This window comes from Typopeltis vanoorti, chromosome 8 (genome assembly GCF_054136105.1).
Source record: "Typopeltis vanoorti isolate ZY-2024b chromosome 8, IOZ_Tvanoo_1.0, whole genome shotgun sequence".
NCBI lineage: Eukaryota > Metazoa > Arthropoda > Arachnida > Uropygi > Thelyphonidae > Typopeltis > Typopeltis vanoorti.
The window spans coordinates 109,598,590-109,618,409 of NC_143556.1; the positions used below are offsets into that span (position 1 = coordinate 109,598,590).

Here is a 19,820-nt window from a genome sequence, read left to right on the forward strand (position 1 = left end):
GAGATTCGTTTGGGAAGAATTTTTGGAATGACTGTTTGTATGACAAATTTCTTCTGAATTAATTACTATGTATGTCATTAAAAATGCGTATTTTAAGAATGCATGTCTAATTCTTGTTTGATTTTCAATAGTAATTTAATTAATAGGAATGTTTGTGAGAGGGGGGAAGCAGGGAGAGTGGAGAAGTAAAAGACATTGAAAGACGGTCGGAACAATTTAGTAATCTCATGTGATGAAAAGTTAATTTGGTTTCATACTAGTTTATAATGTATACGCTCTTCATTTTAATATGAACTAACTTTTCTTTTTAGCAAAGAAAAATAAATTATTTCACAATCTACTGAATTTCTTATCTTATTCGCTTATTTTTGTTTTAAAAATAATTCTTTTGGGATGAGTTTGAGAGATATGATACATTTTCTAAGCATATATCAAAAATGATAACAAGCTATTTATATTTGATGTCTTTCCTTTGAGCAAATTCCGATTCGATAATTTTAATTTTATTAAGGTCGAGATTTTTAATACTTTTAGGAGAACAATCCTTCGTATACTTAAAAAATAAAAATATTAAGTATGCTCATCAGAAAATGAATTACTAAGAATATTATCTATTTGGTTTATGTTTAAGAGTATTGAAACAAGGCCTAACAGAGAAAATACAAAAACACCATGTTGATCTCATTGGTATTACTGATACAAAGAAAACAAATATAGTTAGAATCTTTGATTAAATTAACCCTGAAGTGAAAACTTCAGGGTTAATTTAAAAGATTTTTTTATAAAAAGTACACCATATAGATTTACACAAAGACACACTAAATGGAAATCGATTTCAAAAAACAGATATAGATAAAGGTAAGTTTAAAACTACTAATTAAGAAATGGATCCCTTACTTAGAGAGGGGGGGAAACAGAAGCTGCGTTTTTAGAAAGTTAAAGTTTGTGTTTCTTTAATTGGTTAAAAGAAAGTCGAATGCCTTTCTTCAGTCTTTCAGATGCAAGCTACAGTCTTAAATACACAATATAAAAAAACCGAAAGAGTTTGAAAACAAAACCAAAAACTTAGAGACTGAATGGCCAAAAAAATGATTTCAATCACGAAAACATATGGAAACGTTTCGAGGAGATAACAAAAGTAGAACTCTTAATGAATGAAGTTAAAGAAAATACTGAAAAACATCATGAAAAAAAACTATTGAAAAGTAAAGTAAAGTAGATTGGATATACAAAGTTAACACAAAAGAAGTAGAAAACATAAGCTTTCTATAAAAATGACTATAAGAATTTTCATGTGACTACTTGAGAAGAAGAAAAAAAAAATAGCCATAAAATAATAATAATATTAATATTTTATTATTATTATTATTATTATTATTATTATTATTATTATTACTATTATTATTATTATTATTTTATGGCTATTAATCCTACTTTTGTTTAGGATACCATTTTTTATAATGTCATTGGCTTTTTACTCAAATTTTAGGATATTACTGATGTTTTATATATATATATACAGAATATGAAGAGTACATAGGAGGAATAATTCGGATATACCTTTGTAGGATGTTGCTGGCTGTCTTCTTATTCAGCGGCATCCCGGCGTATGGCGATATACATTCATCTGCTGTTAAAGAAAGGAAGAATGATTGAAAGGAAGGGGGGAGAGGTTGAAAATGTGAGGGTAAAGAGATGTGGAAGAATTATTGGTGAGGCAATAGGTATATGAACTTTTTGAAAAACCCAGTTTTATTATTATTAGGATAGAGGGCGCTGTGTAGGCATAAGAACGGTTGCGTGGTTGAATCGCTGGTCCAGTTTTTTTATACTTCAATGTGGTTCAAACTCCTGCTGTTAATTTAAAAGTGTCACAAAGTAACACTACTTGTCACGCTGAAGACAGTGATATATAATTCATCGAAATCGGCCAAGTGGAATCCAAATTTTGAGTGTTATGAAAATTGAGCAGGGTTCAGTGGTCATTAACGAGCATAGAACAAAGGACGTCGCCATCTTTACAGTTGTCCAAGGGAAGAAAGGTGAGCCATGAAGTGCAACAAGTGCCTGAAGGAATTATTGTCCGACGGAAGTCATATAACCTACAGGAAATGCCTTAGGAATCTATCTTCACTTTACATGTTCCGGATTCTCAGAAACAACATGCCAACGCAAATCCCATGCCAAACGAGAGGAATGGAAATGTCTATACTGCAGAGAGAACAAAGAAACGCCGCCACCCACGACGCAACTGATTACGCCGGAGGCAATATCGGACGATGAACTGAACAGACAAAAAAAATACCGGTGGGTCTTATAATTTGAGTTCCGTAAATTTATTACTAGAAAAAGAGGCGATCTTTGGATGATTCCGGTAATAGAGTACAGACGTATTTATCAGCGCTCCTTGTAGTTTTACAGCAGTGAAGTTCCATTTCGTTTTCGCCTAGCCATGGACAAGTCCTTCGACGATCTCAATTTTCAGGAACTTTTGACGCTATTCAGGGATTTAGGCAACTTGCTACATAAAAAATGGCCAGATAAAATCGGAGCACACCAGATCCTTGAAGCGGAGACAGAGGATACCCATCCCTCTAAACTTCCTCACCCTTCACATGACAACGCCTGCGAGCCAGCAATAACAACTGAAGACATCTCTCCTTCAACCTCCAGTAGCTTCCAGGAAGTTAAACGGAAGAAGAGAAAGAAAAAATCCCCTGCAACAGATCCTGAAATAATACCTCAGACGTCGGAAACTACAGCTCCAATGGATACATCAGCGCTAGCTGATGAAAGAACAGGGACATTGACACAGCCCAAAGAGAGGATTCCGCCAGTAATCTTGAGAGCTAAAGAAAACTGGTCGTCACTTGCAGAGACGATGAAGAACAATAACATCAAGTTCTCATCAGCTAAAAACACCGATGATGGAGTCCGCATACAGCCCGAAGGAGAAACTGACTACCGCCAGCTCACCAGACTTATGGATGAACAGAAAGTCCCATATCACACCTACCAACTAAAAAGCGAAAAAAACCTTAAGGTAGTCATCAGAGGTCTGGCAGAAACCATAACAACTGATGAAATAGCTACTGACCTCCGATCACAAGGTCTTGAACCAATTAAGATCTCGCGCATGTACCGCGCAGACAAGCGCCCCATGCCTCTGGTCTTAGTGGAGATCAGCAAAGACCACAGAGCAATTTACGACCTCACTATAGTCTGCAACTTAGTCATCAAGACCGAACCACTCAGAAGAAAGGCATCCGCCGGTCAATGCCACCGCTGCCAAAAATTTGGGCATGCACAAAAGTTATGTAAAGCAGATTACAAGTGTGTAAAGTGTGGTGACAACCATCCCTCGCACACTTGCACAAAATCATCGTCTACACCTGCTAAATGTGCGAATTGTGGCGGCCCCCATCCAGCAAATTTTAAAGGCTGCTCAATTCACCCATCTAACCTACGGAAGACAAGAGCGGCGTTGGCTCCGCCAACCGAGATTCAAGACACGAAACCTTCGCCGGAAGTCACAGTGCGGAGTGTTCCCGCCGATAAAACATACGCTTCTGCGTTCTCTCCGCGGATTTTACCCGTAGCCTCGACAGCTTACAGTGAAAATTCTGCACAGATTCTTGCTGCCTCACTAGGGGAGATGCTAATAGCCTTTAGCAAGATGAACCCCAGCCAAGCCGACACTAAGAAATTCCTCAGGAATACTCAAGTCATCTTCTCCATGATCACCCAATGACATGCTCTCCTGCATCTCGATGCTGATATCCCAGATTTTTCCACATTGCTTCGTAACACTACCGCTACTTTTTCACCTAAGCAGCTTTTCATTCCAAGCAACTCATTCAGGAGTTTTCTAAGCGCCCGAAAGCTGCGCTACCTTTCGGCTCAGGCGCTTCCGCATTGCCCTAATCAGGGTGAGCCGAGTGCTCGCTAACCTTTAAAATAAGTCTTTTTCATACCGATGACGGGATCAGAATCCACGGGATTGACATCCATCAAGCCACAGAAGTTAACAGTTAACATTACTAGAAAAAGGTTTAGAGAATATAAAAGCCACTTTAGTAGACCTTGTCCAAGAACTATTTGATAAACGGAATAAACAAATAACAGAAAAAATTAGTGAATATGAAGCGTTTCTTAAATTTAATAATTCAAAAGTCAAAGAAGTCTTACAAACGGTAAAAGACATCACAACCAGCATCAACGCACTAACTGACAGGCAATAAATTGATAAAAGACAGATCGGAACTCCGTCAAGCATTTAATTCCCTAAAACTACAATACAAAGTTTTAAACCAACAACAACATAAAGAAGACCTTATCATAAACCGCCTTCCAGAAACTGAATCCACAGAAAATCTCAGAGAAGTAGTTTTAAAGTTAGGCCATGCAATTGACATCCACCTACAGCATAATGATATTCAGACCATAAATCGGATTCCCAGGAAGAACAAAAAACAAGGCTTGCCATGACCCGCAACAGTAATAATCCTTCTGACAAGCAAGGCTACAAGAGACAATCTCATAAAAGCCAGCAGACTGAAAAAAACAGTTGTCAAGGTTTTAAATGCATCGCAAGAGAATACACCAATCTTTCTATCTGAGTATTTAACACCTTTCAATCAGAATTTTTGAACCAAGCAAGAAAAGAAAAAACAGAAAAAAATATCAATTTTTGTGGATCAAAGACGGCAAAATATTCTTGAAATGTGTATAGACTTCAAAGTCTATACACATAAAAAGCTCGGAATATATAGATATGTTGCCAGAGTGAAACAAAGACTCCAACTTAGTTTAAAAAGAAGATCTCAATACAAAAAAATGAATGTGAACTATCAGATAGATGTAATTACACCTGAATACATCAGTAATTGTACTTTCGAATCGCTTGATGCATGGAAACAACGCACAGTACAAGCGAGAGGTCTCTCAAAATTTCATATTAACATCAGAAGCATCCGAAAACATTGGTTATTTTTACAGGCTTATCTGAGTAATTACACTGATATTATTGACATATTGATTCTAACAGAAGTATACATAACTAATGACGAAGCGACTGCTTTCCAAATTCCAGACTTCCAACAACATAGATCATGCCGTCAAACAAAACGTGGGGATGGAATATTAATATTTATCAAACATAAATTAATAGCAAAAGAAACAGCCTATTAGATTGAGTATGCTGAAACCCTTTGCATCTAAATCACTAATACTTACAATAGACAGCATCCCATAACACTAAATGCTATTTACAGGCCACAAAACGTAAATATGATAAAATTCTTGAATGAACTCAATTGCTGGCATTCACACCAAAAAATATGCTCAACAGAATACCTAATGATAATTGGCGACATAAACATAAATATTGCAAAAGAAAACCAGAACAACACTGTGCAATACCTAGACATACTATCCATGTATAATCTAATACCAACAATAACATCATGTACTAGAGAAGAAATATTCGGAAATACTATCACTGCTTCCTGTCTAGATCATATAAACGTCCGAGCACCACCAAACAGTTACACTGCATCAGTCATAAAGTGCAAAGTAGCAGACCATTACTTCACCGCTGTAAACCTGCACACCAATAAAATATCCATGCAATTTCCCACAGACGAAAAACGAGAGAAAACAATAATAGACGAAGAAATACTTAACCACGAAATAAGAAAAACAGACTGGCATCAGTCTGTTTTTCTAGCATCAGATTCAGCAGATATCTTTTACAACAACAACAACAACATTAAACTCACACTGGAGAAAATATATAAGAAAGCTGCAAAGAAAGTCGAATTCGCTCAAAAACAATACAAAATCCTTGGATATTGTTCCCAACATTTAATCCACAGAAAGAAATACACAGAAAGGAAGCTTTATGGAAAGAATTAAAGTGATATCCAAATAACGCAGCCTTAAAATCTGAATATAAGATAACAAAGAATCGCCTTACAACTCAAATCAGAAATGCAGAGAGTAGCTATTATTACAGAGACAAACTAACCTCTGCACAAAACAACATGAAACAAACCTGGCATCTGATCAACGAGATGGTAGATTGTGTTCCCAACACCACCGCCTCCGAAACCATAAAACACAGCTTCATGAAAGACGCAAAAACCTATCCAACAACTAGCAAATGACCTTAACCAATACTTTGCACACTCCATCCAAGAACTGCACAGAAATATTCCTACAATCATAAAACGTGACCCTCCACTTGGACCACAATCAAACCAGACATTATAGTTCCCATAATGTCTGTTTCGATTGTGGTCCATAAAAGAAGCAGACATAAAATATACAATCATAAAAGAAGCAAAATTTCTCTCTGCAATACATCTAATCAAACCAAACAAAGGCCCAGGAATTGATGGTATAAGACCTAAAGATATAAAGCAACATGCAACTAGTTTAAGTTCTATCCTACCAAAATTAATAAATAAAATATTTAAAACAGGATAGATACCAAGTATGCTAAAGATCGCCATAATCACACCCATATACAAACATGGAAAAAGAAATTTAATCAGCAATTACAGACCCATGTCAACATTACCAATTATCAATCAAATTATGGTGTGGATCATACTGAAGAAACTCACAGCACAGAGACCTTTCATATTATCCCCAAAACACAATATGGTTTTCAGAAAAATAAGGGAACAACATCTCTCTTGGATGACTTTACAGACATAATTAATACCGCCTTAGACAAAAACAAAATTGCCATGGTAGTCTTTATTGATTTAAATTAAAGCATTCAATACACTCTCACATCAAACCTTGTTAGAAAAGCTGAGGCATGTTGGAATGGACGGGCCTCTGCACAGGTGGTTTACAAACCATCTTCAAAATAGAAAGCGTATCACCAGTATCGGGTGAAACCGAAGCAGAGAACTACCAGAAACATGTGGAGTACCACATGGAGCTGTACTCTCCCCAACTCTATTCAATATTTACACGCACAATTTTAATCAGCTACCTATCAAAAGTAAGATATTCCAATACGCAGATGATACAGCTATAATATCTATCCATAATAACGCAAGCATAGCCCAAACAAATATTCAACATGACATAAATCTGATCGCAGACTGGCTCACGAAAAACTCTATATACCTAAACTCATAAAAGACAAAATTAATGATATTCAGAAATCCACTGACTCGACCAGTTGATTACAAATATTTAACTATCCAACATCCACTTTCCAACATCAAAAACACAAAACACAGAATAGCAAAACCACAACAATCACTCAGGTTGAAACAATACGATACATTGGAATTTACTTCGATGCAGATATGAACTGGAATAGCCACATAAACCATCTACACAACAAACTCCGAACAATAACTGGCAAACTCTACAGGTTAAAAGACATAGTTCCGAAACGCCTAAAAACACTAATATACAAAGCACTATGCCAAAATATATTAAGATACGCTATATCAACGTATGCTTTCTGTGCACCCTACAAATTAAATAGATTAATGTCGCTACAGTACAAAATGACAAAACTGATCTTTTGGGAACAAAGAGAAAATCACGACCTTATAAACATTGCAATGGCAGAACACAAAATACTGACAGCAAAACATTTATGTCACTATGCAACTTTTCTAAAACATTATTTCGATGCCAGCTACAGGACAGTCAGAAATACGTACCGTATAACAAGACCTCAGACAACTAATTATATCACATATAAATACAATAATCACTACGGAAAGGCCACGCAAAACTTCTAAATCTCAGACATGAAAAACAAATTACCTTTTGAATACAGAAACCTTACAAACCAATAGCCTGAAAAGAGCTCCAAGGACATACAATGAACAAGAAACCCGCACCCAAAATACCATACAAACTTAATGAAACACAATATATTCGCTCAGGCTTCCAGTTCAGCGATGCATCAGTACATTCCAATTTATTGTGTGTGTGTGTGTGTGTGTGTGTGTGTGTGTGTGTGTGTGTGTGTGTGTGTGTGTGTGTGTGTGTGTGTGTGTGTGTGTGTGTGTGTGTGTGTGTGTGTGTGTGTGTGTGTGTGTGTGTGTGTGTGTGTGTGTGTGTGTGTGTGTGTGTGTGTGTGTGTGTGTGTGTGTGTGTGTGCATCTGTGCGTGCTCGTGCGAATGTGCGAAATTCTCAATCAATGGCTGCAGTGGAAATCAAGCCAATTAAACAGATTTGATTTTATAGCTTCCCAGCACATGAAATAAACCGATAAATTACAACTGGTCTCATCCTCAGATAAGCTCACGAATAAGCTTCGTGGATGAAAGCTGAGTATGAGTAAATACATCTCATATCATCCAAGATTAAAAAAATAAATAAATAAAATAAATAAATAAATAAATGTATCATATGTAATCAAATGCATATAATGTACGTATCACATGTAAACAAATGCATGTAATGTTCTTTCATATGTAAAGATAAGTATGTAATGTATGTATCATATGTTATAAATTATTATAATTATTATTGGAAAAAAAAAATTATTATTATTATTATCAGAATACATGAATGTATCAAATGTTAAAAAATGTATGTAATGTTGTATCATACGTAAACAAATGTAAGTAATGTTGTTTCATAGGTAAACAAATGTATTTAGTGTAACATAATCAAGACTATGTAATGTATGGATCATATGTAATAAATTATTATTATTATTATTATTATTATTATTATTATTATTATTATTATTATTATTATTATTATTATTATTATTATTATTATTATTATTATTATTATTATTATTATTATTTAAAAAATTAAAGGTGGGCAGAGAATACTTTGGGAGAGGGTGAAAATAGAATTTTTTGAGGGAGGGGGGGGATTGATTTGGAGGAAAATTGTAGATAGGAAGTTAGTAATAATGTAAATTTTTCATGTAGTACTATCATATCCTGTGTACCCCTTAAGGGTAAATATCAGAAATTTGATGGTGATTATGATGATATAGGTTTGCAAACTTTCCTCAGTGGGATTCACATGAAAAACAAAGAGCGTCGGTTAGTGTAAAGCCAGAAATTTAAGAGAACATTTAAAATCCACTAATATACCAAACATTTTGGGTGTTATACATTTAATGGAGTCAATTTTATTTATGAACGCTGTTCATTTTTTTTTTTTTGCAAATAAATTTTAAGAAATCTATTATTTGTTTTCTCCCTTTATATTCTCTGCTAATATAGAACAGTATGTTATTTAATCATGTGATAAGAAAATGAGCAAAACAAGTGTTCGAAGCCAAAACATTATCGAAATAATCAAGTGGATGATCCAAATCATGAAGGACTAAGTAGAAGTACCTTAGAATATGAAAGAAAACAAGGAATGGAATTATACAGTATATTGGACTATTCTTATAAAGCCGTTGTTACACCTCATTATATAAAAATCCGGTAGGTATATTTAAATTTGCCTACAAATATCAAACAGTGCATTTTTAAGATATGTTACTACCTTACTTACAAAAAAAAAAAAAAGATTTCTTTTGAGTTTGTGAAATTTCCTACTTTTTTGTCTAGAAAGATGGGTACGCCTCTGCGACGAAAACGTCGTGGCATTTCTCCTTCGGAAAGGCAAGATCTGGATTTTATTTCCATCAGAGAAATGAGGAACATTTATAAGGATTTGAACTCATGAACAGTACAAGGCTCAGGCAAGAAAGGCGACCAGCATGGCAAGGAAAGCAAAATTAAATTGAGATTGAGAAGGATCTAGCCAACCAGACCAAAAGAAATCCCAAACAATTCTTTCGCTATGTGGCAAGTAAAAGGAAGAATGACCAGGGAAGATTAACCTTAATGAGTGATGATGGTCACGAGGATACAGAAGCAGATAAAATAGTTGAGTTACTGAGTGACCACTTTGCAAGAGTATATCATCCTAGTGAGGTTACTTCTTTAACATATATGACAGACACTGATGTGGAAGAGAGGTGAATAATTGCAGGTTCTTAGGATATTGTAGAATCTCAATGTAAATACAACTGTGGAATTATATGGGATATTAGGGTTTTACGAGAATGTGCAAGGGAACTAGCAATGCCTTTAACTAGGCTCTTTAATTTTCGCTTCAGCTCTGGTAGAGTTCCAAGGGAGTGGAAAGAGGGCAAAATAATTCCCTTGCATAAGGGAGGTTCTAAGACTGCAGTAGCAAATTATAGACCAATCAGTATCTTAGGCGTGGTGGTAAACGTACTAGAAAAAATGGTCAAAAAGAGAACTCAAGAATGGGTAGATAAAAATATGATACTGTATGAGGGTCAACATGGCTTTGTGAAGGATCGGTCATGCCTTAGTAATTTACTAACTTTTTATAATAGAGTAACAGCTGAATTGGATAAAGTAAATGGCTACACGTTGATTTTGCAGGATTTTGCAAAGACATTTGACAGAATACCGCATGGAACTCTGTTACACAAATTGGAACAAATGGAGATGGAGACATGACACTGGTTAAGTGATTAAGATGGTGGCTGTGGACAGATATCAAAAAGTGATATATGGAGGAACAGAATCGATGTGTGCCTCAAGGTTCAGTGCTGAGACCATTGTTGTTTAATTTGTACATAAATGATATAGGAAATAACTTGAAAGGAAATATTAAGTTGTTCTCTGATTATGCGAAATTAGGTAGAGTAATAGTTCATCAAGCGATGTGGAGAATTTGCAGGCGATTTAAATAGGCTGTCAGTATGAGAAAAATATAATGGACATCAATTTAATGTGGAGAAATGTAAAGTTATGCATTTTGGGATAAATAAATTTTACGCGGTGTATAATATTGATGGCACTGTACTCCAGTAGGAAATACATGAAGCTAGATATTTAGGGTTAGTGGTAGACAGGGAGTTGAAGTTTAGAGGACATATTGCTAAGGTTGCTAAAGTGGTCCATAAGATTACTTGGCTATTAAAGAATACATTAACATGTAGAGATAAGGGAGTTGTTATTCCTCTTTATAAGGTCTTGATACATCAACATCAGGATTACTCTGCTGAAGTCTACCCCCCTGGGTTTCTTGGGGATGATGAAGCAGTGGAGAGGATTCAGACTCGAGTGACCAAGATGGCGAGTTGCCTGTGGAATGTTCCCTATGATGACAGATTAAGGGTGTGTGGATTGCAGAAGTTGGTTGGTAGGATAAAAAGAGGGGATATGAGTGAAAATTTAAGTTGCTTAAACGGTTTTATAGGATTAATGTAGGGGAAATGTTTCAGCATTTAGTTAGAGGGACCAGAACTAGGGGTCATCCTTGGAAGTTGAATAAAAATGTGGTTAGTGGGGATGTTAGGATTATATTTTTGCTTGGAGAGTTGTAAATGAGTGAAAAAGGTTGTCAAAGTCAGTTGTAAGTGCTTTGTCTGTTAATCGGTTCAAGGTAAGTATGATAAATTGCGCGGATAGAGGATCTTCGGCGATGAGTCTTCATACTCCATGGAGATGTCTGGAGATTTCCTAAAATGAATAACTAGAGTATTATCTACAGTTATTCATTTTAAGAAAACGTTTTAGTCTGGCTATCTCCTGAACGTACAACAGAAAATAATCTAACAAAAATATGATAAAAAACACAAACCGATACTCTCACTGCAAGCACATTTTCTCAATCAAGAAAGTCTGTTTACTTCATCAGCAATGACACATCCACGTCCGATTATAAAAACTGATCCAATGATTTTTATTTCCTTGCACTTAATTACATGCCCTATAAAGTAAAAACATGATTTAGATTCTGATCATATTCCTCAATTTAAAAAATAAAATTATTCCAGAATATGTATTTGTTGCTGTTTTATTTGTCACCAATTCAGTTCTCCCTTCCCTTTTAAATGAAACCTCCTTTACTAATAAAAAAAAGAAATTTTTAACATGTGGAAAACTATACATCAAATATGTCAAAAGTTTCTTTTAAGTTATATCCAGCGTTCCCCGTGCTGCGATGCATGAAGTGCTTTTGATCCTTATTTTCCAGATTCCTGTCAACTATCTTTGAGAATGAAAAATGAAGATCACACGGAAATCCCTTGGTGGCAAAATATGTAATATAGCTAAGAAGCAACTTTGTGCCATCTTTTCCACGACAACTAATAATAACAAACGTTCTGTATTGCCGATTACCATCTGAAAGAAGCGATCGTTTGGTAATCCCTGTAGCTACTACCTGCTCTTAATACTAGTTAGGTGTATCGTATTACGCTGCATACGAATTTCTACTTTCGATCTGTGATATGATTTATTTTCTTTTTTCATGAGGGTGCCATGAGTCATATATACAATTAACTGATTATTCATTATTTTATATCATGAATTTAAACCTTTACTGGTTAGATACAAACCATGTTTTGTATGTATCGCTTTTCATGTGAAGGATTCCATTTTTTGTCCTTCAATGCCTTTAATTTTTTTTTTTAAATATTGAATCCTCTGATAACGAGAAGCTCGTTACTATCGTACTTCTTATCTCAATGATATATTTAATAAATTATTATAATTTATTAAATTATAATAATTTAATAATTAATAATTATTAAAATATGAGCTCTGTTTAATAATTAAATAATTATTAAACAGCTCTGATAAGCATACTTTTCTATTATTTTAAAAAAATTATTTATAAATATAATCAAAACATATCGAATCATATTATATGAACATTACCCTCTCTCTCAGCATTATATTAATTTCAGATTATTATTGAAACTACTTAAATTATGTAAAGTTAAAATTAGTTTATTAAAATATCACATTATAATTAAGTATGCGTTATATAAAATGAAGCAGAGTAATATATAGTGTCTATTAATTTGTTTACGTATTGATTATGATTTAGCTGTGCATGAAAAAATATTTCCTGCTCAATCTATCATTATAATTCCGAAAGAAAAAATAAATAAATAACATAAGGTAAAATGAACACTTTATTATTTCCGGTATTAATTATTAAATATTATCATTTTACCTTATTTTCAAAATATTAATTTTTCATAGCTGCTAGTCTCGCTTTAATTAAGCTAAATTTTTGAAATTTGATTGTAAAATCCATCATTGTAAAACACTACATTTCATGCGTTGATACTTTTACTTCGACGAGTTCGAAAACAGTCTCCTGGGAGTGGATAAAGTGGTTGTCAACTAGACCATTCACAATATTTTTTTCATTTAAAATAATACATAAGCCAAGAATTGTTTCAATTTCATTAAAACTTCCCGATGAAGTAAAATACAAAGCGAAAGTGCTGCTTGCAAGTTCAAGTTCAGGCACATGTATTTGATTCAATATAGATACGTAAGCTGACATGCATCGAAACATTAAAGACACGCAAGTTTAAGTCTTCGTCTTTAATTTTTCAAAAAATAAAAATTCATTAATTAAAAATATATGTGTGTTCGCGTGTGTTTGCTATAGCACGATAGAACCACGGTACATCATAGACTGGCTACCGAAACCAGTATTCCAAGGAAAAGTATGTGATGCCAACTTCAAAAAAACTTACGAAGCCGTTCCTCAAGAAGTGACACCACATCAAGTTCCGATGTCGGTTGTAAAAAAACTGTTCGTTAGTTCTCTAAATGAAATGAACACTTCCACTAAATTGTTACGCACATGGAAAAGTGAGTCACTTCAATAAACAGCTCACAAAAAAGACAATGGTAAAGCATCTTCTAATCGCCTTAAATGGACTATTTGAGCACAAATCGTGCATTTTGATAAAATTTCATTATCGTCAGTTTAATTTAAACTGCAATTAGTAGTGAAGCTACTTATTATAGTTTGAAATCTAGAAAGCTAGGATATATTTCGGTTGAAAATATTTGTTTTAAAATCCCACCGAGGAAAACAGAATTCTCGATATTTTAAAGCAAAGTCAGTTAAACAATCACATCTTGAAGGAGAAGAGGTGTTTGCTGGTTCCTCTCTCTACATAAAGCAAACAAATTAGACTGTGATGTCTTATAATTAACGTACGTAATACCTAATGATGAATTAATTTGTCCTTAGTATCATAATAGTGAAACATTTGATGTCTTTCTGGCAATACCTTATGCTGTGTGAATAATGCAAATGAAAAGAATGAAACAAAATGCTAACAACGTGTGAAAATATATGAGACAACACGTGAACTGAACTGATTGAAATCCTAATGGTAGCTAGGTCAGCGTTATAAAGAAGATAATAAAGGGCTTCCTGAATGAGGCGCTGATTGAACCATTTTTATCTGTTTCTAGGAAATTCAGGAAAACCGCTTCTTTTCAGGAAAAGAAGAGGTTCAATGGACGTCTTGCAGATCACTAAAACACCTGCACTGTGTAGGAAGCTGGTAGCAGTAACGCTTGTAGAATGCTCCTGAAGCAGTAATGCCTGTGAATTTAGTCTCGTATATATATACACAAGCCACTCGCTTTGGATCACACTTGAAACAACTAGTGTAATTAGCCCAGCGAATATCTGTTACGTGTGTTTTCCAAGGACGGTCTGCTATAGGACAGGGAAAAGATGGGACTTGATTCAGTCTATTCAACCAAAGGTCGCCTTCGTTACTGAATGGAAAGAGAGAGAGAGAGAGAGAGAGCGAGAGAGAGAGCGAGTTTATATATGATATTAATAACATGTTGACACCAGATACAATGACATTCGATTATAATGATGAAATTTTCGTTTCTAGTGAAAAGAAATTACAGTATATTCAAGTACTAGATGTTCATTAATGAATAAAGAATGCTTCGGTTCTAATTGCAATTACGGAAGTTTCAGAACTTTGTTTTCATTAACATAATGCAGCGCAGGAAAAATTTAAATTTTATCGAGCTGTGAAAACGGTCCTGATCTCTTGTTAGTTACTCATTAATTTACTTTGCTAATGATTGCACCATACCAAGTGGGAATTGGTAATTAAATTTTGGATGAATAAAAACTGGGGATTATAATTTGTTTCGAAGTCATTCTGTTAACTAGTCTCTCAACTGAGCACCTTTCTTCTCTCTTTTTTTCACTTTCCGATATCTACACTTGATCTTGCTGAAATCAATTTCCAGGCAAGTAATTGAAATGAGAGTTCAATTTACACCCATCACATAGTTATCTTTTATTACAAGAATAAAAGTTGGTTTGTTTGTTGAAGCTAAGTCCAAAATAAGGTCATTGCATTATACAAATAGTTTCTATTTTTTCCCTAATGAGTTATTTTTTATTATTAGAATTTCGTTTACAGAATTGAGATGTGTAAGATTAATTGAATGTGTAAGCCTTAATACTTAATTAAAGGAGAGTGAATTGAAATGTAATAGATGGTTGACACGAAGAAAAAAATATTGTAACAAATTTAACAAATTTTTCTCAATGGGAAAATTAAATCAGCTCGAAAAAAATGCTTAATCAACAAAATAAATTTTAATTTACCTGAATGGAATAAAAGGAATAAAATGATGGATATTATTTCTGGGAAAACTCCCATGTTACTCATCTTAACAAACTATTACATTTAAGGCTATTTTGCCTGTTTCTGTTTAGGAGTGCCCCAGTTTAAATGTCATTGGCTTTTTACACACGGATTCTTAGGGCATTGTAGATGTATATTTACCATACCTTTTTCTGGGTGCTGTGGCTTTTCTTCTTTCAGCATTGTCCAAACTACTGTGTGTGGGGGAGGGGGGGGCAAGTGGGAGAATTGAAATACAAATGGAAAAACCCCGGGTTTTTTTTTTTTTTTTTGAATAACATATACATATATATTATAAGGGATGGGTGGAGCGTTTTTTATATTTATATAAGGTGGGAAAAGGTGAAAGGAATAAAATAAAGGAATAAAATGAGGTTGTGGAAAGGTGATTATACTGATCGTCCATTTAAAGAGCTTTTTCTTTTTCTTTAAAATGAAGCCGTTGTCGTATTCTAATTTTCTTCATTACTTATAAACTCCTTACACTTTGATAAAAAAAATTAAATGAAATATTAATGACAGATGATTGCGAAATCTGAAGGATTGCTCTTTCTCCGAGTAGTGCCACGATTTATGTAGGATGAATGAGTTATTAATAAAAAAGGAAAGGAAACATTACGCACACCACTATACATCTCAGCTATGAATTAGTTTACCTCTAATACTTTTATGTTTTTTAATCTCTGTTAATAAAGATATAAACTAAATCAGCTAAAATTTTCTTAATGGTCGACAGTTAAATATTAGGATAATATTCATGATGCTAGATTTCAAACCTTTTGTGAATGGGGTTGTGAATACCATCGTTTTGCATAAAAGGTTTATAAATACATGAATTTTGCCTTTAAGTTTTCTTGATCAGTTTATTTCTGATTTTAAAGAAGGAAAAAATATGCCTTAAAATGTTAATTTATTTTTTGTTTTTTCATTGTTTTAATTCTTTAAATTTGGTTCCATTGACAGAATTGCCAGTGAAGCAACAAAGGCTATGAGGTCAGTGTATTGTGCTTACTAAATGTGTGTATTTTCAGGTCTGCTTGCTGGGTTACGTAATGTGCGCCAGGTTGACCGAGTTGTGAGCTTGTCCGCTTTTCCTCCAACGAACTGTGGATTCGAATCCCGCAGTGAGCATGGAAGTTGATGTTTGTCTTAAGATGGGAAATGAAGTTCATTGCTGGTGTGAAACGACTGCACGGCTTATTGGAGGGTTGAAGTAACTTGAAAAACGTTCCATGTTTGGTCACTATCAAAACCACGAAAATAATAAACAAAAATATAAAAAAATTATAAGCTTAATAAACATTAAGAGATGCATTATAGGTTTACAAACTTTTCTGGATAAGAATCACATAAAAATGAAAAAACTAAAGTTTAAGAGAGAAAAACCTTTCCAACTTCGTGTGACACATTCCTGCCAGTTAAATCAATATTGTCAGCCTGCCTCAGTAGTTCACTTCGTAAGAGCCACACCAACGGTTGAAAAGTCCTTTTAAAGAGTCCTCAACTTCCTAAAAGGATCATTTAGATTGGTGATCGTTAGTCTTAGTCCATAAAACTACTTACACAATTTACTATATTAATTAAGTTAAGGGAATAATAAATCCCGTATTATTTTATTTTACAGCCGGGTACAAAACTCGCAGATCGAAATCAAAGAGTTTCAAGCCGAAGAACTATCGGCGAGTCCAAGCGTAAGTCATCACTTGAGTAGTACAACACTGGGCAACTCGTGTCAAAGGTGGAGCAAGATCCGTCACTATCCTTATTATTTTCTCATAATGTAAAACGCAGCTCCTAGGAGATGTATTACTATTACATTATGAGGAGAGGTCACTACCCAGACCGGTTTCGACCTTTATTGAGGTCTCATCAGTGAGTAGGTAGACCTTGGCATATCAAGGTTTAAGTGAACCCAACTCACATATACCCCTACTAACGAAGTGCCAAACCAGTGTAACCATACATATTATTATTACTACGATAAAGAGACAAAAGGCTATTTTTCCAGCGACATAAATTAAGTTAAGGGGATAATAAATCCCGTATTATTATTTTTTAAAGCCACTGGACAAGTTTATATAACTTCATGACGCTTGCCTCCTCAATCAGCTTTATTCCCCAAAGAGAAAAGAGAGAACAAATTAGTATGATAGTTGCATGATAATTGAGAGTCAGCTCAACTAGCATACAAGATTATCAGGCGAGTGAGAGCATGGCAGTCAACTAACGCAAAATCCTGGTTCTAAAACCTAACACTTGTGTCTGTAAACAGCATGAGTTCTACGTTGATTTCTTCAGATGCAAAATTCAAAACACGAATTTGCAGGAGAACCAAAAGAAATAAAAAATGCTTGTCTGTGCCAAAGATCAACTAAAACTCTGCTTTTAACTTTCAACTAACTTCCTAATTTTCGTTTTTTTTTTCTAATTTTCACTACTTGATTTAACACTACAAATATTGCAAATTGAATTTGGAAACTTTACCACTGATCTGGAGTATATCGGGTCTGATTTTGGGTCTAAATGAATCTAAATAATAAAAATATTAGGCGATTTTATACAGTATTTGGCTTAAGAGTCATTGATATAGCTCTTTTTATAGTGATATTGGTGTTTTGCTGTCTCTACTAAGAAATACGATTTCACCTCCAGTGCACTTTTCCTTCATAATCAAGTATAATCCTATCTAGTATTGTTCCATGAATGTAGCGAAGGTTCTAATAATTCCTCATTTTGTTAGGGGGCGTGGGTATTTAGTCGACATACGTCTAACTATTCTTACCAAAGAGTTATTTTTTACATAAACTCTGAAATCCAAACGGCTACCTGACGTGTTTTTTTTTTTTTTTTTGAGCTATAAAGGAGAGCGAATATTTTTCTAATTTTTATATAAAAATAAATTTTCGCTGAAGTAATATGAGTAAAGATTTCTTTTTGTTTTTCGTACCGCTTTAAAACAAAATTATCATCTTCATATATCGTAATAGTATAAATTTCATTAGTATCACCCTTGTGTCCTCTACAGTGGCATCAACCCCGCGTAAAAGTGGAGGAAATCAGACAAAAATAAATAAATAAATAAAATAGAAATATCTTATGTTAAAATTATACTTTGGCGGTGTTAAGTAGCGAGTTATAAACCCATCGATGATAACTATTAAATTTGATGACCTATATCAAGATATAAGTCGTAGAGAAGCTAATAAAGTAATTTGTATTTTAAAACCATGTTATTTTTAAAATATCATGATTTTTTAACATGGTAAAAATAATAATTGGCGATCCTTGCTTTAGGAAATAATTTCAACCTGTTTATATGAAGACACTGCTTTTTGAAAAATGGATCAGTTTCAATATATTTCTTCTATTATATCACTATATCACACACACACACACACACACACACACACACACACACACACACACACACACACACACACACACACACACACACACACACACACACACACACACGGATTCTTAGGGCATTGTAGATGTATATTTACCATACCTTTTTCTGGGTGCTGTGACTTTTCTTCTTTCAGCGTTGTCCAAACTACTGTGTGTGGGGGAGGGGGGGAGGGGGGGAGAATTGAAATACAAATGGAAAAAACCCGGTTTTTTTTTTTTTTGAATAACATATACATATATATTATAAGGGATGGGCAGAGCGTTTTTTATATTTATATAAGGTGGGAAAAGGTGAAAGGAATAAAATAAAGGAATAAAATGATAAACTGGATTAGTTTATCATTTTATTCCTTTATTTTATTCACACACACACACACACACACACACACACACACACACACACACACACACACACACACACACACACACACACACACACACACACACACAGAGAGAGAGAGAGAGAGAGAGATTCTCCCTCTCTCTCTCTCTTCTTTCTACAGTTATACATATGTAGAAGGATAGAAAACGGGAAGTGTCAAAACTTTTGAAACCGATTTATTTTGTACATGAAAGGAAAGTGTAAGTTAATGAAATATTCATGAAGTCATAAACGACCGTAGTTTGCGTTTACGACTATCAGAAAGTTCTAAATTTTCGTAATCAAGAGAATAAAGCGAAAATAAATCAACGACAAACAAAAGAAAAACTGTAGTGCGATTACACATCTTTTCAGAAGACAGGAAATTTAAACATATAACGGATTATATTTCTAAATCCTTAAGAAAAGTGCATCTTACATGATTAACAATCAAAAGAATCACTCCTTTCTGATCTCGACAGTGGATAATAAATTTCTGCAAGTGAAAACGAATGACATAAACCGAGAGTAAAGGGAAAAGGTTTAATGGTACATCACGACTA

At 34.2% G+C, this 19,820-nt stretch overlaps 1 long non-coding RNA gene across 1 annotated transcript in view; it reads right to left on the bottom strand.

Moving 5' to 3' along the window:
- Window positions 1-11,637: 11,637 nt before the first annotated feature.
- Window positions 11,638-19,820, bottom strand: part of LOC150104277 (uncharacterized) — a 62,592-nt gene continuing 54,409 nt past the window's right edge. Inside the window, exon 3 of the long non-coding RNA XR_016548728.1 lies at window positions 11,638-11,752. This is a non-coding gene — a long non-coding RNA (uncharacterized LOC150104277). The remainder of the gene's footprint in view (window positions 11,753-19,820) is intronic.